The sequence below is a fragment of the Callospermophilus lateralis genome, chromosome 12 (genome assembly GCF_048772815.1).
Source record: "Callospermophilus lateralis isolate mCalLat2 chromosome 12, mCalLat2.hap1, whole genome shotgun sequence".
Classification (NCBI taxonomy): Eukaryota; Metazoa; Chordata; class Mammalia; order Rodentia; family Sciuridae; genus Callospermophilus; species Callospermophilus lateralis.
Genome location: NC_135316.1, coordinates 27,452,291 through 27,476,178, shown reverse-complemented (window position 1 = coordinate 27,476,178; position 23,888 = coordinate 27,452,291). Strand labels below are relative to the sequence as shown.

The 23,888-nt window shown below is 33.2% G+C and overlaps 1 protein-coding gene across 3 annotated transcripts in view; it reads left to right on the top strand.

Moving 5' to 3' along the window:
- The window catches only part of Micu2 (mitochondrial calcium uptake 2), a 106,261-nt gene that overhangs the window by 1,121 nt on the left and 81,252 nt on the right, over positions 1-23,888 (top strand). The gene's annotated exons all lie outside the window — the stretch shown is intronic.

Sequence of the window (23,888 nt, the reverse complement as noted above, 5' to 3'; positions counted from 1 at the left end):
ACCCTCAGCAGCACATTGAAGGTTGAAGAATCCGTCTTGTAGTTTATCATAGACTTCTTGTCAGCTAATCTTGTGTCAAGCAGTTCTGTTTATGATTCATCCTTGGGTTCTCTGCTTCCCTTCTCAATCTCTTAATTCACCCTATTTAGAACCCTTGGATTAATCTTCCCCACAGTTTAATCCTACAATGTATCCTTCTTCAAACCATTATTCCCCCTTTTTGCCTAGAATAAAATCTGCATTTTTTTCTAGTGCTGAACATTGAACCCAGGGCCTCATGCCTGGTAGGCAAGTGTCTCCCTCTGAGCTACATCCCCAGCCTTCAACATTTCTAAACTTGATTGCTTAGAACCCCTAGAGTCATATTCTGACCTATTACTACTTAGATACCTTCCAACCAAAGTGATTCAGACTGTCCCCAGAAGATGAGTTGAATTCTCCTCCCCCTTTTAGCATTTGTACACTGATTTCACTCCATTTATCTTGTATTGTTTTCTGACACACTTCTAGCCTATTTTTGTTTTAAATTCCTGACTTGACCCTAAAAGTTCATGCCATCATCCATAGTACTTTGTATTCTTTCTCTTTCTCTCACCCCTGCACCTTTGTGTCTTTCAGCTTAGCTAAAGTGATACAGAAACCACTTTTATCAATTGTCTTGTAAAGTCTTGTGGCAGAACATTTTTGCCTTTTTTTAAAAAAAATATTTTTTTAGTTGTTGGGGACCTTTTATTCTGTTTATTTTTTTATTTATGTGTGGTGCTAAGAATCAAACCCAATGCCTCACACATGCCAGACAAGCACTCTACCACTGAGCCACAACCCAGCCCCAAGAACATTTACTTAATGTGCTTATTGGATCAGTTTAAAACAATGGCTCTCATCCTTTGATTGCCACAGTAGACATTTCCTCTCAACAACAGTGACTGAATAATGGGATATTCAGTATATCTATAACGAAAACTCTATCTACCTCACTGATTTTGATAGATATCCCTAAGGGAGAGTCCTCTTAATTAATCCTTCACCACCACAACTTTGGGAGCATATGTGCATAGTTGAGATAGATATTTTTGGTTTTGATTAATAATCTTTCATTTCTTGATACAATTTTATTTATCAGTATTATTATTGATTGTTATTTTATTATCATATAGGGATCTGTAATAATAGTGATAATGTTCTTAACTTTCAATCATCATACTAAATAATTTTTCCAGTATAAATTGTGAATATATAGAAATAGAGTACTACACTTTTTTGATTCCCATGCAACCAGCAGCTTGCACTTGTGAAGGTCAAACAGAAATTAAGGGTATAATTCCAGGTCAGAAAAAGTAAATAAGTTGGAATTTCCTTCCTTTCTTCTTTCCACAATTATTGAAATCCTACTATGTGCCAGGCTATATGAAAGAAGTAGGAATTAGACAGCTTATGTGTTTTCAGTTAATGGGAGAGGACAATTTTATTTATTTATTTTAATTGGTTCGTGTTATACATGATAGTATAATCCATTTTAATATAATTATACAGGATGGAATATATTTTATTCTAATTATGACCCCAGGCTTGTGGATGTACACAATGGTGAAATTCACTGTGGTGTATTCATACATGTGCATAGGAAAATTATGTCTGATTCATTCCACTGTCTTTCCTTTTCCTATCCTTTCATTCCCTTGCCTACTCCACTCTACTTTTTCTTCGCCCTCCCCCACATGTGTCTCTGATAATGTTAGTTTCCACATATATACACACACATAATGGAGTATTACTCAGCCATAAGAGAAATTACTTTATAACATTTGCCAGTAAATGGCAACACATATCACATTTTCTTTATCCATTCATCTGTTGAAGGGCACTTAGGTTTGTTCCATAGCTTAGCTATTGTAAATTATGGTACTATAAACATTGATATGGCTGTATAACTATAGTATGCTGACTTTAACTTCTTTGGATATATATTGAGGAGTGGAATAACTAGGTCAAATGGTGATTCCATTCCTAATTTTTTGAGGAATATCCATACTGCTTTCCAAAGTATTTGCACCAGTTTGCAGTCCCATCAACCATGTCTGAATGTACCCTTTCCCCACATCCTCACCAACATTTATTATTACTTGTATTGATAAATACTATTCTGGCTGGAGTGAGATGAAATCTTAGTATAGTTTTAATTTTCATTTCTCTAATTGCTAGAGATGTTGAACATTTTTTTTTCATATATTTGTTGGCCATTTTTATTTCTTCTTTTGAGAATTGTCTGTTTAGTTCTTTGGGAGAGGGTGGTTTTAATACAGTGTCATAAATGCTGTGGTATGTATAAGTGCTGGATGCTGTGGGTATGTACTAGGAAAGCACCTAAAAGTCTTGGTTTCCTGAAGGAATGATATGTAAATGGTTACCTGAAGGATGATTGGGAATTTGCCAGGAAGAAAAGAGAAAGAGTGTTGCTAGCACAGGGGATAGCTTTCCAGAGGTCTGAAAGAAAACCTAACTCAGCAGGAAGTGAGCTGCAAAAGATGGATATGAGTAATAACTGGGAATCGCCATGTGACGATTCCCAGTTATTTTTTACCTTTAGAACAGTAGGGAACTATTTCAGTAGTTTTAAAGCCTGATGGAGCCCCACCACTACCATCTCCACCTCAGATCCAGGCATAGAATGGAAGGGATCTAGGAGCTTTAAAAAAAATTGCATTTTTGTTTTTCATTCACCTATAATTTAAAGTTTTCTTTAATAATGAATGTAGGCAACAAACTACCATAGTATTATAGTGACCAACTTTGTCATCAATAGAAGTGTCAGATATCTCAAAGTATCACTTCTAAATTATTTTAAAACTGCCACCATACCATGTTATTTAATGCATGAAGAAGTGGTGTACACCTTTGATCCCAGCGGCTTGGGAGACTGAGGCAGGAGGATCCTGAGTTCAAAGCCAACCTCACCAAAAGCAATGAACTAAGCAACTCAGTGAGACCTTGTCTCTAAATAAAATACAAAATAGGGTTGGGGATGTGGCTCAGTGGTCGAGTTCCCCTGAATGCAATACCCAGTAACCCCCCACTCAAAAAAAAAAGAGAGAGAAGTACATGTATTACAAATTTGTTTTTGACCTTTGGAAACAGTATCAAGACTTTAGGAAAAGGAATGAATTAAGAACTGGAGTTACAGAGCTATTGGAATAATACAGGAAAGTTGATGGAAGATGAGTAGATGAATTCAAAAAGATAAATTTATAAGAAGTCTGAGTTACAGAAGTCTTATACAAAATGTATTGTTTCAGAAAAATATAGTGGGCAATAAACTGCCTCCTATAAAAAAAATCCTTATTGGAACTTACTTTAGAGCTCATCAGCATTTCAATTACTCTGTGTAAACCACCTCTAAAACATGTAATAATGTTTGAAAATTATTTTAAGATTTTAATATACTGTTATTACAATATTGTCATATGTGATTCATGCTTAGTAAAATCTAATAAAAATGGCAGAAGGGATGAGACAAAGAAAGTATCATTTAATCCATTCTGCTATGAAAAGATAGCATCATTCTTGACAAACTATGTTATATTAAAAAGATAAAAAAATTATTTCAGTAGGGGAAGGATTACAATAGAAAGTTACAACAAAGTTGTTATGGCTATCATTGTATTTTGTTGTTGCAAGCTAGAAAAAATACATTGGTAAACCAAAACTAAGGAAAACAAACAAAGCTCCTTGTCATTAAATAAACCTTCAACAGCATTTAAGGTCAGAGTAAAAATACAGTTTTTCTGAACCATTTGTGTTACATATAAATCATTGTAATAATAGGGCCCAAAACTGGGGGGATGGGGGAGAAAAGAAGAAAATAAGGCCAAAGTAAAGTATAATATAGTTCACAGTTGATGTAGTTTATAGTTGACAGCAGTGATAATATTTTATTTGTTCTTATTCACTTGTTAATTTCATTTATTCCCCAAATTCTTTCATTTTGGGCATTAGTTTATATGTACTATTGAATACTGTAACTTCATGATTTCATGAGAGGTTTTTGTTTATTTGCCTTTCTACAGAAAATTGGTTGACTGCTATTAAAAAGGTAAAAATATTTTGCATATCTTAGTGTATAATGCTGTATTCCATGTTCTTAATAAGTCCAAATTCCTTATTATATAAATTCATTTGTATTCAATTCCCTTTGATAGGTTTATTTACACTTGTATGTATAACTCCTTAACATTTTTTGTTGTTATTTAGTTGGGCTCATTGGTTGGTTGGTTGGTTCGTTAGTTCCTTCTTTCCTTCCTTCCTCCCTTCCCTCCCCCTTACTATTCTTCGGAATTATTTTAGCTACTCTTCTATTTTGTCTTCCCCAGAATGAACTCTCATCTCTTTTTCATGCCAGTATTTTGGTGTCTGGAACAGTTGCCGTCACATAATGGCACATAATAAATGTTTAGTAAAATAAATGAACTGGACTTATTATTTAACAAAATGACCTTGTCTATCTTCAGTTTGTTTGGCATTTATGGAACTACTAAACAATCAGTATATAAGATCATTTAAAATCAGCTAAGCTATTAACTGTCTTAAATATACTCAGTTACACACTTGGAACTAGACACACCATGCCCAGTAAAAAAACAAAAGAGAGAGAGACCATGCCCTTTTCTGCTGTATTCCAAAGGACTACTATGTATTTGCTACATAGAAGGTATAGTAAATATTTACTAAATGAGTAAATGAGTTAATGAAATCTTAATTTTAATAGTAGTTATTACTGTTGTCTCAAAAGTTTAAAGATGGGTCTATTTCCCTGGGTGCCATGGCGCAAGCCTGTAATCCCAGTGGCTCAGGAGGCTGAGGCAAGAGGATCCTGAGTTCAAAGCCAGCCTCAGCAAAAGCAAGGTCCTAAGAAACTCAGTGACACCCTGTCTCTAAATAAAATACAAAATAGCTGGGGATATGGCTCAGTGGTCAAGTGCCCCTAAGTTCAATTCCCAGTACCAAAAAAAAAAAAAAAAAAGATGGGCATATTTCACATATTAACTCCAGGTGAGGCTGAATTTTTAATTAATATTATTAACATTTACATGTATCTTTATATAGCAAGCCTTGTCCTTGACTATCATTAAAAATACTAAATATCAGTTTTAGAGCATTAATAAAATCAGTTGCATTTTTATTCCAATTATTGAGATGCTTCAACTGGTAAACCTCTGACTGATTTATTTTTAAATTTGGAGAATAGTCCCAACATATGGCAAAAACCAACTGCACTAATAAATACTGTATTTTCATGTTGTAGTTAAATTCATGGTACATACTTTGTATAATATTGCTTACACCAACTGAAGATATAAATATAACAAGGTCTGTGCCTTAGCAATTCACTATAAATTCTCTTAGGGAGAGAAGGATTTTGATTTACTATGAAAAGTATTTTTTAGGTAAAGAGTGAGCCACATTAGAATCTGAATGTGGCTGACTCAGGCTTTAAAGGTAAGGAAGTGAATTGTAAGAGTGGAGACAGGAAAGAGAGGCAAGATTGGAAAGGCAGAGGAAAGAAGGGTGGATTAAGGGCTGAGAGTTAATACACGGATAATTAGTATAGTCCAAGAGAGTTTCACCTTGTGGAACAGGGAAATCCCCACTTGACTACTTACATATAATAAAGGGAATAAAGTAAGCTTTTTTCATATTTGCATTATACGAAGAATTAGAGATAGGTGGGCACTTGATATGATCCAATTTGTCCCTTGTATTTCTGCAGTTATCAAATAATTCTTTTACAGCCCAATAAAAGGAACTTTTGCTGGGTGTGGTAGCATGCATCTGTAATCCCAGCAACTTGGGAGGCTGAGATAGGAGGATCACAAGTTCAAAGCCAGCCTCAGCAACTTAGTGAGACCCTGACTTAAAATAAAAAATTTAAGAAAGGGCTAGGAATCTGATTCAGTGGTAAAGTGTTTCTGGGTTCAATCCCTGGTACCAAAATAAATAAATATATAAAAGGAACTTTTCTTTAGTTCAACACTTTAACATTTGGACCTTTAGGGAGCATTCAGGATCCAAATTATAGCAATATTGATGAAATTATGAATTTTTATGGTTATGAGACATATCTTTATTGATGGCAGGAAAGTCGGTAAGTTCAGTGTGATAGCTAATGTTAAGTGTCAGCATGGCCAGGCTATGGTATCTTATTGTATGATCAATCACTAGTTTAAATTTAATAACTGTAAGAATACTTTTTAGTTTGATTAGCATTTAATCAGTAGACTTTGATTAAAGCAGATTGCCCTCCATAATGTAGGTGGGTCTCATCCAATTATTAGAAGGCTTTATGAGCAAAGACTGGGGTTTCCTGAGGAAAAATGTATTTGACCTCCAAAACTGCAACATAGAAACCCTGACTGGATTCCCAGCCTTCCCTGCCTGCACTGCAGATTTTAGATTCAGTACTGTAACATCATTTCTTACTCAAGTTTTAACCTGCCAGCCTGCCTCACAAATTTCGAATTTGCCTATCTCCACAATCATATAAGCCAGTTCCTTAAATATCTCTTTCCTTTATTCCCCCCCACACACTCCCTGCTCTACCATATGTCTCCTCTTGGGTTGTTGTTTTTTCCCCTGGGGTGGGGGGTGGGCAAGACTATACGTATCTATCTATCCTAAGGGTTCTATTTCTTTGGAGAACCTTTACTAAAACAGATTTTGGTACTAGGAAGTAGTATGCTGCTGTAACTGACTATTATTAGGGGTTTCTGGTGAGATCTCAGATGGAAATGAGGAACAATTATTGGAAACGGGGAAAGACAGTCCTTGTTATAAAGTAGTCAACAACCTACTTGCATTATTTCTTGTTGTGTAAAAAATATAACTTGTAAGTGGTTGAATTAGATATTTAGCAGAGGAAATTTCTGCCTATTTTTATCCTTGCTCAATGTAGTAAAATGTGAGCAGAGAGAGAGATTAAAGAATTGTTACACAAAAAAGGTAACAACTTGAATATTTGGAAAATTATTGACTTGTACAAATTATTTAAAAATGAGAAAAGTGTGACCTACACATACTATAGATGTGTTTGGATACCTTTTTTTCTGTAGAGATTAAATGTGTGATTCACAGATTCAACCAGCTCAGCAGAAATGCTGCCAGATATAACTAAAGGGACACAGAAGAGATGAAATATGAAAGAGTGCAACTTCAAAAATTCTATAGAAAGAAAAAGGAAGAATGACTGAGGGCAGGCCACCACCCTGATGAACCCTCAAGGAAATATAGAGCCACAAGAGTTGTTTGTTATCAAGCCTTAAAATAATGAAATTTGCCCTTCTGGATTTCAGACTTGTGTGAATCTTGTGACTCCCTTTTTTCCTTTCAAGTGTCTCCTTTTGAGATGGGAATGTCTTTACAGTGTGTTTTGCCATTGTATTTTGGAAGCATAGAACCTGCTCTTTGGTTTCACAGGTTGACAAAAAGGAATAGAATTTTCCCTATAGCTAATTTGGATGATGTAGATTATGAGATTTGAGACTCAGTTGATTATAAGTAGCTAAGGTTTTGAACTTCAGATGCTGGAATAATTAAGACTTTGGGGGATATTGGGATGGGATGAATGTATTTTGCATGTGAGAAAGACATGAATTTGGAGCACAGCAGAGAATAAACTGTCATGAATTTGTGTTCCCCCAGAATTTTTATGTTGAAATCTTAACCCTTATTACCTCAGAATGAGACTTATTTGGAAATAAGATCATTGCAAATGCTTTAGTTAAGATGGAGTTATTCTGGAATATATTGGGCCCCTGATTAATTATGCCTGGTGTCCTTAAAAGGGCAGTTTAGGCATAAACATGCATACATAAGGAAAACACCCTGAAAAGATTGAAATTGTGCTACCACAAGCCAAGAACTATCAGAAGCTAGGTGAGTGGTCTAAGTCAGAGTCAGAGAGTCTTCAGCCCTTTCTTAGACCCTTCAGAGGAAACATGTTCATGGGGATACCTTAATGTTAGACTTGTAGCCTACAGAAATGTGAGATGCTAAATTTCTGTTGATAAACCACTCAGTTTGTGGGTTTGTTGTTGTTGTTGTTTGTTTTTTTAAATGGCAGATCTAAAAAACTCATAGGGTCAGCTGTGGTTTCCAGGTCTATTCTATCGAAGAGTTTTCTTAAAATCTAGAACAAAATTGAATAGTCACCCTTTAAGAAATCCCATTTTTATATGTTTTACATATAGAAAATGCTAATAAAACTTGAAAATAATATTAGATTATAAACTAGTGATCTTTGCCCCAAAGTTCAGTACACATCAGGTATTACAATAAAATATAGTACAATATCATCTTCTAGCCACTGTCTCAATTTTCAGTAAAACTTAGTGAGAAAATTTAGTAAATCACTAATTCTTTTATGACCAGAAAGCATTTCAGAAAACATGCTTTAAAACAATACTTCGCAAAACTTACACTTTCATACTTTATGAAAATGTGGCTTGTTGTGGGAGAATCACTTTTGATATCCTAAGAGAAGGTTACTTTGTAAATTGAGGTATTGTGTTTTTTTCTGAAGTAAATAAAATTATTTTTGTCTGTAACTGCAATTCCACTTTAGTTATCAAGTTTAATTTTAATGTTTGGCATGTAATCTTTGTTGGCATTTTATGTTTGCGTGTTTTTTGATGTTTTAATTTTGCTCGCTTTTATTTAAATAAGAAGAAAGAAGAAAAATATTTTTAAAGTGAATCTATGTAAATATTCTATATGCATAATAAAATGCCTTCCATGTGAACATACCTACTAACATACCTAATGTGTGTTAGTGTAATTTTTGTTTTTATATTTTTATATTTAGATCACATATTTCCAAATTGACATTTTTGCCCTTTAATCCCATCTCATCTTTTATTATAATTATTTTTAGTAGACTTAAAATATCTCATCTTTTATTAAACATTTTAATAGGTTTGAGGCAGACTGTAGCAATATTAGATTATTTATTAGAACCTTGTATTACAGCAACAGTCATAACTCTTAGAAACGTTCTAATGTTTTCATCTCAGAACAACTTCATTTTTCTTACTTTTAAGACTGACATCCATGTTGACTTTTGGTTTCTGTTGTTCTCAATTACTGCTTATCAGCCCTCTCTGAAGAGAGTCATCATCCCCTTCTGACCATCCTAATCACATCCATGGATCTGATCTCCATGAAGCCTTCTTAATCCTCTTTAACTTTTATTAGTATTTTGATTTGTGCCATTAATTAGCATTTTTGTTTTTCTTATGAGGATATCTAGTGTCTCTACCAGCATTACTAGCCTTTCAAAACTATTTCTAATATTCTGACCCATAGCATTTTGCTGAATGTTTAAATACTATTTATAAAAATACCAAATAACTCTTAAATATTGTTTTAAAAGTAGATTTCATTAGAGTGTCACAGTTTTACATTTCCATTCATTTTAGGATATTTCTACCAAACACATAACATTTTAAACATATCTGAAATCTCAATACATTACTGCCCAGTGGCAGGCATGACCTTGTTCTCATTGTCTGAGAATGTGAGAACTCAATTATAATTTTTTTTTATTTTACTAATATTGATATACATTCGTTGTTTAACAAAATCTTCATCCTTAGGAGAAGGGAAATCACGAGCATGGACATAGCTCTCAAAAAAGGAACAGCATCTCCCTTAGAGCAAAAGGAGAATTCCTCAGTGCCCAGGAGAAAGAAAAGTGAAGATGGCCAAGAGTAGTCAAGAAAAAGTGCTATTTTTTCATGATGGTCACATCATGGTAGATAAAATACCATAATTAGAGGATTAATAAATAGTATTGAGCTCTTTCTGATTATCAAGACTGACTTAAAAGTCTATTGAGTCTTCTTATATTTTACTTATTTTTATAACCTGCCTAGCTTTTGGATCTGAGGCTTTTATAAAGGAAAAAAATATAGTAGAATATCATCTTCTAGCCACTGTCTCACATCATTAATTGACATGTTTAGATTAATTTTTAGTGATAATTTATTTAGTTAATTCTGTTATAGAAATCAATTGTAAATGCTGAATTTTATATTATCATATTTGAGTTAAATGTCTTCATACTGAGAGAAAATCAGTTGTCTCCCAACTATACAGTTCTAAGTCTGGCTTCATTATATCTGTCAAAAAGGAAAGTCAAGATCCAGGACTCATTGAAATCCCATCTACCTTAATCCCACATTTAGTTATGAATATCTTACAACTACCATTGTAAAATTCTTACACATCACTATTTGGCTTTTTTATTTTTTTATTTTATTAATAACACTTAGAATACTTCCTGATATGAGGTACTCAGTAAATAATTGTTAAATGAGTAAGTGAATGGATGAATGAATGAGTGGAGTGCTTAGCTAAAGTTGTGCTTAAAATGACTAAATTCGGTTCAAATCCAATGTACCTTTCCTCCATTTGTAAATCTTATGCATGCTTACAGTTTTAAAGAATTTTCACCTATCGAACAGTGGCTAGTTAGTTTGTAGAATGTCTCAATTTAGGATTAGGTGATGTTTTCTTGTGGTTTATGTATTTTACTGTATTCTTTTAAATGCATTGTATCAGGAGGCACACAATGTAAATTTCTACTGGTGATATTTACTATTATCACATGATAAGATGGTATCTGCCAAGTTTCTTTTTTATAAAGTTAATAAGTATTTCAGAATCATTGATTAGTAAGAATTCTTGTAGAAATACTTTGAGCCTTTTTTTCTGCACTGTTTATTCATTTATATCTGTTTAGACTCATGGATTGCAGTTTTACCCATAGTGCTTCAATCCATTACCATCACGATGTATTTTAATATTTGATCTCTACATGCAACCACACTTCTGCGCTGTGCCCTGCTCCCCTTGTCTTTGGCAAAGGGGATTTAGGAAGGGAGGGTACAGCCAACACTTTATTAGCTGAGCTGAAAGAAGAGGGATTTTGGCTTAGGTAACACAAAATGACAGATATAGTAATAAGATTCAGTAAATCATAGTCTCTGAAACATCAAACAAATAATTGGAAAGAGGAGAAAAGATGCCTGGAAGAATAGCTACTGGGAAGACAAAAGTAAATATCATCCCTACTAACTACTAATGCTGGCATTTCCCTTTTACTATGTTTGAATGTTTGTATATTTATGCAGACCTTAGTATTAGAAAAATTTAGAATGTCTTGAAAAATTTCTGATTACACTTCTTAAATGGGAAAATGAGAGTAAAAATATAGGCCATACAGAAGATTAGAATATATGCTGTAATATTCTGATTATGCTTGAAGCAAGTCATAATTTGATTTTAAATTTAGCAGCAGGTTCAAAAAGGGGAACACACTCTTTGCATGCTTCCTAGTAGCCAGTTGCTCAGAAACATAACTGATTCTGTGAATAAATTCTGTGATTCTATTTCATATAATGAGTATGTTGTAGCAACTTTGAAATAAATATAGAAAAAGTCGTATATAGCAAATGTCTCATCTCTTAAAGTGTGATATTTGCCTAACCAAAAAACATTAGATAGGGGCAAAATGATGTGTGTAATATTATCATATGGTCATGGGAAAACTTGAATGAGGGAGTGTTCACATCTGCTGCCACTCAGATGGTGATAGGAAAAATTGAGCTTTGGGTATGGCAGTGGGAAATTGTTGGTGACCTTGACAAGACAGGGGCCCATAAAATGCTGGCAGCAGAAATCTAATTTGAATATTTTGAGGAGAGACTGTGAAGTAAGCAAAGTAAGTGAGTAGAGATATTTCTTTATAAGAAGTATTGCTGTAAAGGATTTTTAAAGCAAAAATGGGCAAGAGGTAAGAGACCAAGGACAGGTTATGTTTTGTTTTTATTTCAAGTTAACAGATAAAAAAGAACATTTGAATGCTGATAAAGTGATGTCAAAAGAAGACAAATTATTACAAGACAAGGGAGAATAATAACAGGTTGCTTTGTTTGAGAAAGGAGATATATGGAGTCAAGGCCACAAGTAGAAAGGTTTGATATTTCTTAGCAGCAAGGATACTTCTTCCATTTCAGTGGGAATGAAAGTAGAAGGTATAGTTAGTTAATCCTAGAAGCTGTCTGTAGACCCATTCCATATTTTCCTTCTATTAAAAACAAAACGTAATTGTGAATTGCTATGGAAAATAAGGCAGTAGAATCAGGGAAATTTGGCCATTTCAGAGGAATCTGTAATAACTGCTAATGGAGAGTGACCCATAAAGTTAGGGAACAGGGGATAACTTAGGAGCATTCATGAGTTATAGAAGCTTGGATGCAACAAGTATGATAAATGTAGTGCAACTGTCACAACTTCTGATGGCTTTTTTGTAGTACGAGTCAGCTGGTTTGGGCTTTTTTTGGTGAGCTGGGGTTTTTATATTTGTTGGGATGTTGTTGTTTTGTTTTACAGTGCTGGGGATTAAACCAGGAGCCTCACACATGCCAACAAGCACTTGAGCCATATCCCCAGCTCCTATTGTTTTTGTTTGTTTGTTTTTAAATAAGAGTTTTAGTTGTAGCCATCTACACAATACCTTTATTTTGTCTATTTTTATGTAGTGCTGAGGTTCAAACCCAGTGCCTTATATGTGTAAGGCAAGTTCTGAGTCACACCCCCAGCCCTGTTTTTTTTTTTTAAATATTACTGTAAAGTATTAATATAACCCATTATTTTTCAGTAATCTTGGTATTATGAATTTAATGCAAGTAATATATTGAGGCATTAAATTTTAAAATTATTAAAATTCTGAAATATTAAGAGAATACCAAAGATGATTTTTTTTCTTTGATGTTATTTAAATTCCTATTTTGAATTCATATTTTGCATTTTGTGACTAAAATAAATTGTCACAAATTTTGAATAAAAGCAAGGAAGGCTGACCATCATGTTTAAACAGTCAAAACAAAAATGTATTCACTTAGGAAATTCTCTTTTTCTATTACATTTCAGTGAATATTTAAAAATTCTAATTAGTAAGGTGGAACTTTTAATCTTCTGTAAGAACCCTAAACGTTATATGGCATTGCTTTCTTTTATTTCAAGCTGCCTATATTTGTGGTGATTATTTTGGGGAAAAAGATGTTAAAACATAAACAGTAGGTAAAACTTAGGTACTTATTGGGGCATACTGCTAGGGTATTTGTGTGCAGTGCACTGGGTTTAATGATACTATATTTAAAAGTGGTATGCCAAGGGCAATAAACTTTATAGCAACATACAGAAGTTTAATAACCATGAAACATTGTAAGCCAAATGAAGACCAAAGCTTTCTTACAACACTAAAGCAAGAATGCAGAGGAGTTATTTTTTTAGCTTTATTGCCTCAGGTAAAAATGTCTTTGGAAACAGATAAGTGATGACAAAGCTTTGATGTTAATAAACCCAAATGGAAGTTAAAAATCAAAGTGTATAAATGGCTAGATTATGAAAAAGTTATACCTTGTAATTAGACGTAATTTGTGCTTTTGGCATAACTATTTGTCCTGCATGAATGAGAGACTGTCTTACTTTCCTTCCTTATATAATAGGAGAGTACTAATATATCCAATTGTAAATCTGTGGAGGTACTTTTCAGAGGGGACAAGGAGAAAAGAAAAACAAACTGTCATGTAAAAGCTGGAGAATATTTAATCTTCCTTTTGCAATGATATTTATTTAGTTGAACCCAAGTAAAAATTTATTATTATTTTATCTTATTCTATAAACCATTTGTTTAAGTAGATAATATATCCAAATAAGTGCTTTTGTTACTCTGAACTTTGGGATTTTATGAATTACAACTGTATAAATATTACCTAAACTATTAATAGTAATCACATGTAAAATTTAAATTTATATTCATAGTATAAATTGAGTAAATAAATACCAAATATATTCTCCTAATAAGATTATTAAATGTTTTCAGCTTTCAAGACCATTGCAATATAAAAGTAATATTTAATGAATTATATTTTTACTATAGCCTAATCATTGGTATTCATGAAAGTTCCATGAATGTGTGGTATGTAGAGTAAAAGTTGGAATTATTATTAAGAAATAAGGCCTTATAAAATCTTAAAACTCTCCCCATATATATTATATATGTTATGTGTTATTTACTAGAAGTCTCATATCTTAAGATTTCAAGCATCTTTGTCCTCATCATTTGACTAGTGTGTATCCTGGAAACGCAAACAATTTTTAAAATTAGGAATAATGAACCTTAAATTTGAAAGCACAGGATTTTTTCACAAGCTGTTCTAGATATTATTCTAAATTCTCTGGATTCTAAAACAAAACATAGATGATTTAATATATCTATTGTTTGGGATTATCACATCATTTCCTCATTCCCTAGTATATACAATTAAAACATAGTACCTAACAGGAAGCTATTCATGGGTTGGTTCCTGTGTTTTTATTGTGTAGTGTAAATGCCAAGAGATTGAATCACACTGTTGGATGTTTTAAAGACAAAATCATTTTCAGTTTAATTTGGTCATAATTGCCCAGTTAAGAACTACCTTAAGCCAGGCTCAGTGGCACATGCCTGTAATCCCAGCAGCACAGGAGACTGAGGCAGGAAGATTGCAAGTTCAAAGCCAACCTCAGCAATTCAGCAAGGCCATAAGCAACTTAGTGAGACCCTGCTTTAAAATAAAAAGGGTTGAGGATGTGGCTCAGCTCAGTGATTGAGCACCTTTGGATTCAATCCCTAGTACAAATAAAAAAAGAGAGAGAGCGAGAACAACAAGAACCAGCTTAAATCAGAAGCAGATCCTTAGTAAGGCTTCTCTGCCTCTGTTCAAACCCATGGTCCTGTGAATTTCTAGAATTGCTCCAGGACTGAAGAACAAGTCAAAAGAACTTCTCTTTGTACCTAGCCTCAGTGGGTGCCCATAGATGGAGCTGAAACTGCCATACTGCAAAGGAAAAAGATAACAGCAAACAGCTGAGCTCCTCCTAAAGGCTCATTTAATTATCACAAAATAAGTGATCTAGTGTCCTGTGCAAGTTGAGATATATGTGAAAGGCTTATTGATAAGTGTAAGATACTTTGACAGCAAGTCAGAAAAGAGTGATAATAAGAAAGCATTGGAATTTAACAATGAAACCATTGTAATAGAATGAAGACAATCATTAGTCTGTACCAGAGACAGGCTTTTTCAAAAACTCATTTCTCACTAATCATATTTTATCAGTGATAGAAGCTTGAATTATTTATTTAATACTACTTTTTTGTCTTTTTTTTTTAATTTGGTCTTTTTTTTTAATTTGTTCTTTTTAGTTGTACATGACAGTATAATGTACTTTGATAAATCATATATACCTGGAGTGTAACTTCCCATTCTGATGGTTGTACATGATGTGGAGTTACACTAATCATGTATTCCTATATGAATATAGGAAAGTTATAATTTATTCATTCTATTGTCTTTTCCAATCCCATCTGCCCTCACTTCTGCCCATTTCCCCATCCAATCCAGTGAACCTCCCTCCCCTGCCTATTGTGAGTCAGCATCCAAATATCAGAGAGAACATTCAGCCTTTGGTTTTGGCTTATTTCACTTAGTATGACAGTATTCAGTTCCAGCCATGTACTGGCAAATGCCATAATTTCATTCTTCTTATGGCTGAGTAGTATTCCATTGTGTATATATACCACATTTTCTTTATCCATTTATCTATAGAAGGGCACCTAGGTTGGTTCCATAGCTTAGCTATTGTGAATTGAGCTGCTATGAACATTGATGTGGCCACATCACTATAGTATGTTGATTTTAAGTCCTTTGGGTATATGTCAAGGAGTGAGATAACTGGGGCAAATGGTAGTCCATTCAAAGTTTTATGAGGAATTGCCATACTGCTTTCCAGAGTGGTTGTACCAATTTGCAGTCCCACCAGCAATGAATGAATGTACCTTTCCCCCCACATCCTCACCAACATTTATTGTTACTTGTATTCTTGATAATTGCCATTCTGAATGGAGTGAGATGAAATCTCAGTGTAGTTTTAACTTGTATTTCTCTAATTGCTAGAGATGTTAAACTTTTTTTTCATATATTTTTTTGACCATTCATACTTCTTCTGTGAAGTGTCTGTTTGGTCCCTTGCCCATTTATTGAGTTATTTGGTTTTTCAGTGTTAAGTTTTTTTATATATCCTGGAGATTAATACAGTATTGAAGGTACAGTAGCAAAGATTTTCTCATATTCTGTAGGCTCTCTCTTCATGTTCTTGATTGTTTCCCTTCTGTTAAAAGCCTTTTTAGTTTGATAAAGAACTGCTCTTTGGTGGTGTAACACTCCTTTGTACCTAGCCTCAGTGGGTGCCCATAGGTGGAGCTGTAATTGCCGTACTGCAAAGGATACAAGTTTGATACAAGCCCGTTTATTGATTCTTGATTTTACTTCTTCGCTTTAGGAGTCTTGTTGAGGAATTTGGCTCCTAAGCCAACATGATGGAGATTTTGGCCTACTTTTTTGTCTAGTAGGTGCAGGCTCTCTGATATAATGTCTAGGTCCTTGATCCACTTTGAGTTCAGTTTTTGAATTCAGGGTGAGAGATAGGGGTCTAAATTCGTTTTATTACATATGATTTCCAGTTTTCTCATCAACATTTGTTGAAGAGACTGTCTTTTCTCCAATGTATGTTTATGGTACATTTGTCTAATATGAGATAACTGTATTTATGTGAGTTTGTCTCTGTGTCTTTTGTTCTGTCTTCATATCTGTTTTGGTGCCAATACCATGCCATTTTTGTTACTATAACTCTTTAGTATAATTTAAGATCTGGTATTGTGATTCCTCCTGCTTCAGTTTTCTTGCTGAGGATTGCATTGGCTCTTCAGGGCCTCTGATTTTTACAAATGAATTTCATGACTGCATTTTTTATTCTTTGAAGAACATCATCAGAACCTTAATAGGAATTGCATTAAATCTATATAGCACTTTTGGCCATTTTGACAATATTAATTCTGCCTATCCAAGAAAAATGGGGTATCTTTCCATCTTCTAAGGTCTTTCTTCAATTTCTTTCTTTAGTGTTCTGTAGTTTTCATTGTAGAGATCTTACCTCTTTTGTTAGATTGATTCCCAAATCTATTTGACAGGATATTGTGAATGGGATAGTTTTCCTAATTTCTCTTTCAGTTAATTCATCACTGATGTATAGGAATGCAGTTGATTCATGGGTGTTGATTTTTATATCCTGCTACTTTGCTGAATTATTTATGAGTTCTAGAAGCTCTCTGGTGGAGTTTTTTTGGGTTTTCTAAATATAGAACCATGTTGTCAGCAAATAGGGATAGTTTGCTTTCTTCTTTTCCTATCCGTATCCCTTTAATTTCTTTCTTCTAATTGCTCTGGCTAGAGTTTCCAGGACTGTGTTTAATAGAAGTAGTGAAGGAGGACAACTTGTCTTATTCCAGTTTTTAGAGGGAATGCTTTCAGTTTTTCTTCATTTAGGAATTATGTTGGCCTTGGGTTTAGTATATGTAACTTTCATAATATTTAGGTATTTTCCTACTGTCCCTAGTTTTTCTACTGCTCTGAACATGAAGGGGTGCTGTATTTTGTAAAATGCTTTTTCTGCAGGTATTGAGATAATCATGTGGTCTTGTTTTAAGTCTGTTGATGTGATGAATTATGTTTATTGATTTCCGTATATTGAACCAACCTTGCATCCCTCGGATGAACCCCACTTGATCATGGTGCACTTTCCTTTTTTTTCTTTTTTAGTTGTAGTTGGACACAACACATCTATTTATTTATTTATCTGTATCTATCTATCTATCTATCTTTATGTGGTGCTGAGGATCCAACCCAATGCCTCACACATGGTAAGCAAGCTCTCTACCACTGAGCCACAACTCCAGCCCAATGCATCTTTTTAATGTGTTTTTATATGCGATTTGCCAATATTTTATTAAGAATTTTTCTGTGTATGTTCATTAGGGATTTTGGTCTGAAATTTTCTTTCCTTGATGTCTTTGTCTGGTTTTGATATCAAGGTGATGCTAGCTTCATAGAATGAGTTTGGGAGGGTTCCCTTCTTTTCTATTTTATGTAATAATTTGAGGAGGATTGGTGTTAGTTGTTTTTTCAAAATCTGGTAGGAATCAGCTGAGAATCTGTCAGGCTTGAACTTTTCTTTCTTGGTAGGCTTTTGATAGCATCTTCAATTACATTGCTTGGAATTGATCTGTTTAAATTTTGTATGTCCTCCTGATTCAGTTTGGGTAGGTCATATGTCTCTAGAATTTTGTTGATGTCTTCAAGATTTTCTATTTTATTAGAGTATAAATTTTCAAAGTAGGTTCTGAGTAGCATCTGTATTTCAATAGTGTCCATTGTGATATTTCCTTTTTCATTGTGAATTTTAGTAATTTGAGTTTTCTCTTTTTCTTTGTTAGCTTGGTTAATGGTTTATTAATTTTATTGATTTTTTTTTCAAAGAACCAACAATTTGGGCTGGGAATATAGCTCAGTTGATAGAGTGCTTGCCTCACATGCACAAGACTCTGGGTTCAATCCCCAACACCAAAAAAAAAAAAAAAATTGTCAATTTTTTGGATTTTTTTTTTTTTTTTTTGGTTCAATTTCATTGATTTCCACTCTGATTTTCATTATTTTTTGTCTTCTACTCCTTTGGTGTTGATTTGTTCTTCTCTTTCTAGGGCTTTGAGATGTAATGTTAAGTCATTTATTTGTTGACTTTCTCTTCTTTTAATGAATAAGCTCAATGCAGTGAACTTTCCTCTTAGCACTGCATTTAGAGGGTCCCAGGGATTTTTATATGTTGTATCACTGTTCTCATTTACCTGTGTTTTTTTTTTTTTTAATTTCATCCCTGATTTCTTTTGCTATCCATTCATTATTCAGTAGTGTATTAGTCTCCAGGTGTTAAGAGTAGCTTCTATTTTTTATTTTATTGTTGATTTCTAATTCCATTCCTTTATGATCTGATAGGATACAAGGTATTATATCTTCTTTTATTGTTGTTGTTTTGTATTTTTTGAGTTACTTTGTGGCCTAAGATAAGGTCTGTTTTAGAGAAGGTTCCATGTGCTGCTGAGAAGAAATTATATTCAGTCACTGATGGATGAAATATTCTATATATATCTGTTAAGTCTAAATTATTATTATTATTATTATTATTATTATTATTATTATTATTATTATTCTATAGCTTCTTTATTTAGTTTTTGTGTGGAGGAACTATCCAGTGGTGAGAGAGTTGTCTTAAAATCACCTAGTAGTATTATGTTGTGCTCCATTTGCTTCTTGAAATTGAGAAGTGTTTGTTGATGTACGTAGATGCTTCCTTGTTTGGAGCATAAATATTTATGATTGTTATGTCTTGTTGATGTATATTTCCCTTAAGCAGTGTGAAATGTCCTCCTTTGTCCCTTCTGATTAACTTTGGCTTAAAATCACTTTATCTGATACGACCATAGAAACCCCTACTTGTTTGCAAGACTCATGTGAATGATATGTTTTTTCCCATCCTTTTACCTTCAGTCTGTGGATGTCTTTGCCTGTGAGATAGCATATTGTTGAGTCTGCTAGTCTGTGTCTTTTGATTGATGAGTTTAGGCCATGTACATTCAGTGGTATTATTGAGATATGATTTCTGTTCCCTGTCCTTTTGATTTATTTCTGATTTTTAATTTGTTTGTTCAGTATAGTTTCTCCCTTTGCTGATTTTTACTTTAAGTTTTCATTTCTTCTTCATTAAATATCTTATTGAGTAGATTTTGTAGTACAGGCTTTCTAGTTGCAAATTCTTTAACTTGTATTTATCATGGAAGGATTTTATTTCAACTTCAAATCTGAAGCTTAATTTTATTGGGTATAGTATTATTGACTGGTATCCAATTCTTTCAGAAGTTTGTATATATTATTCCAAGACCTCCTAGCTTTGAGGGTTTGGCTTAAGAGATCAGCTGAGATCTGGATTGGTTTCTCTCTAAATGTTACCTGTTGTTTTTCTCTGGCAGCCTTTAAAATTCTATCCTTATTCTGTAAGGCATTTTCATTGTAATGTGCCTTGGTTGTGGGTCTGTTGTAATTTTGTATATTTGTGTTCTTATAAGCCTCCTGTACTTGATTTTTTTTTCCATTTCATTTTTTAGTTTGGGGAAATTGTGTGATATTATTATTTCATTGAAAAAATTGCATTCTTTCGGTTTGTGTCTCAGAGCCTTCATCTATCCCAGTAAATCTTAAATTTGGTCTTTTCAAGTTATCCTGTATTCTCTGAAGTTTTATTGATGGTCTCTTAACATCTTTTCTCCACAGTCGACTTTGTTTTCAAGATTATATATTTTGTCTTCATTGTCTGAAACGCTATGTCTTCCAAGTGATCTAGTCCGTGATGATGTTTTCAAATGAATTTTTAATTTGGTTTTTTGATTCCTTCATTTCAAGGATTCCTCCTTTTTTCTCTCCAGAATCTCTTATCTCTTTATTGAAGTGATCTTTCACTTCCTGTATTTTCTTTCTGATTTCACTCCTTATACCATCCTTTACTTCACAAATCAGTTTAACTATGTACGTTCAAAACTCCTTCTGACATTTCTTCCACTGTGATGTTGAGGCCTTCTGTTATTGGAGTATCTTGGTTAGTTTGGGGCATTTTGTTCCCTTACTTTTATGTTATTTATTTACTATATTGATTGATTTCATTTGTTGTTTCATTTCTTATTTTTATTTATTTATTTGGTGCTGAGGATTCAATCTAGGTCCTCTGAGCCACACTCCCAGCCCTTGAAATTATTATGTAGCAGTGATTTCCTTTAGCATTTTGCTTTATTCTGGCTAAACAGTAGTTGTATTTATTCTTAATTTTAATTAACCTGCTTTAGCTGGTGGAAAATATAAAACAATTTTAGAAGACCTGAAATGAATAGATTTCACATTTCCTACTTAGTCATGTTGGAAGCTTTTTAATATTTTAAAAGAGATCTCTACTATTACAAATCTAAAAGGGTTTGGGTCTAATATTTATCTGTTATTTAAAGCTATATACAGTATTCAGATATGCCCAGTGTTTAAAATTGAGGCATTTTATTTTACTAATCATTATTGTATTTTACTATGCTGTCACTCATATTGCCTGATTCATTTTGTCATCTTTCTTAATCATTGAATAGGTAGTAAATCTGTTTGATAATATAATAAAAGTTATATGTCCTCTCTTCAAAAAAATGCATATATGTTTCCCATATGATTTCATAAGGTTGTGAACACTAGAAGTACAATTATATAGTGTAAGGTTGAGAGTCTCTGAACTTAATTGTTAGAATACATCCTTGTCCCTTCCTGGTTCTTAATATTTATCTTTCTTATATGAAATTATTTTCCACTTCACTGTTTTGATCACATCACTGTGTTACTCCTAGGTTTTGGATGGTATTTCCTTCAGATCAGATAATTTGTTATGTTTGCCTTTTATCCCTTAGCAGTTCTTCTCTTCTATTCTGACTGTACATTCACTATTCTAGCCCAGTGCACATTCTGTGAGCCTTATTTTACTAGCTTGTTCTGTTTACACCTTAATAAATAAAAGACATCTTTGTTTGTTAAAACCAAGCCTCATTATTCAAGTGAACTTTTTCAGGTTTTATCTTGTTTTCAGTTTAGCGTCTGAGTTGGGTTATTCAAGTTCTCACAGCCTAAGGAGTAAGTCTGCCTATATTATACATTCTCAGAATCATTGTTGATATTGGCCATGTGTATGTACATATACATATACTACTTTCATAAAGTTTTATACAAATTATAAATTAAGAAAATATCTAAATAGTAGCTCATAAATGTTTAGAAACTAATTTAAACTACACAAAGTGATAAAATCTATCCAAACTTGCAAATATTCAAGTTACCTTTTGATGCTTCCCTGGCAATTCAGATTTGGAGCATTGAGTTGCCTGAATTATTTCAGAAGTGACTCTACTAAGCTACAGATATGTGTTCTACTCTCTTCGCAAACTCTTGGATTATTCTCTTGATTATATAAAACCACAGGAGTAGATTCACAAAATAAATTTTAAAAGAAAAATACTAGCTGTCTGTGCTTACCTCTAACATAAGTATATAACAACTTACAAATTACAGGTTTTCACTGATTTTTTTCTTGTATAAGAAGATTTTAATATTCAAGGGGGTCAAAATAAAGATTTTTATTTAACATACACCTAAAGAACATTATATTTGGTACAGACCTCATGCTGCCTGGGAACATGCTTAACTTGGTATGTGATTCACAGAGTTGTTAACATATAGAACTCGCATTTCCCCATTTTATACCAACTATTATAAAAGACAAAAGGGCAGAGACAGTTGAAGAGAATAAGTGACTCAGGGAATTAGTAGTGGGAGCAGTTAAAAGCTATAAAGTAGAAAATTCTATTTCACTGAGTCAGTAGTTGTACTTGGTGCTACCTTATTAAAGCAAGCAAACAAAAAAACCCATCTGTCTGGATTTTCAGTGATTATACAGCAAATGCTGATATGGAATTTTAAAAATTTTCATTCTTACAAATTCTTTAGAAACTACTAAATGAGAGTATGGGCATCTTATCATGAAATACTTTGTGAAGAATAAAGTATCAGGCTGGGATTGTGGCTCAGTGGTAGAGCGCTTGCCTAGCATGTGTGATGCACTGGGTTCAATTCTCCACACTGTATATAAATAAATGAATAAAATAAAGGTCTACCAACATCTTAAAAAATATATATATATATATTTTAGATGTATATATTTATATATGAATAAAGTAAAATATATATATATATATATGAATAAAGTAAAAGCAGACAGGATTTGGCAAATGGTTACCAGGTCTTAAATGATTTCTCTACGTTTGTTCATAAAAACAGATAAAAAACAGAGCTTGCTTGAACAAAAAATTAATTTTCCTAAATATTATATAATCCTATCTGTGCGTTACTCTTTGAATTATGTATTTATAGTATGTAATCTTTGTATTACTTCATTTACTAGTGATTTAATTTACAAAAGAATATGAATGGCACCCATCTTAGCATATTTTTTTTTGCTGGTATACTGTGTATTTTGGTAAAATACTTGTCACATCTATTGCTCATTTCCTACAAATATATTTTGATAGCAAAATTTTATCTTAGCAATATTGTATTTCAGTCTTTCAATGAACTCCAAAATGAAGCTGGGAAAAAAATCTCTTAAAACCTAAACCAGCCATGGTAGAAGGCCTGAAATCCATCAGATAATTCATTCAGATTTACAGGAGAGTGTGAAACAGCTGGTGTAATCTAGTTTCAGAGCAGATTCTGTTTCTGAAAGGTTCATGCCAGGCGAAAAACAAGGCAATATCCTTTAGTACAGTTAACACAGCCACCTGTCGATAGATTTACCTCTTTCCTCTTCTTATGAAGGCATTTTTTAAACTCTAAAATAATTAGCAGTGTGCAGTAATTTGTGGTTGCAATAAAGGGAAATAAAGGGTCTTTGTGTTCATGTGTGTACTTCTTGGTGAAATTGCACATAACAGAGGATGTAGCTAGGTATCTGAAGATTTTTAATGTTATTGATGAAATTTAAAATATAGAAGCAACAAAACTTGCCATTGTTTTATAATATCACACTATGAGTTTGGAGTTGATTCCCTTTTCATTTGTCCATTCATTTGTGGCACACTTTTTAAGAACTGTTTGATAGTGTTAACCATGGGGACCAAAAAAAAAAAAAGATACTTTCTGTTCTTGAGTAATTCAGTATAGTAAGGGACAGACAATTCCAGCAGAGTGTCATTAGAGTGGATAAAAATTTACTGAGATTCTGTATCTTCAAGGGAAGCAGCTAACTCAAATGGGTATTTCCAGGAAGGT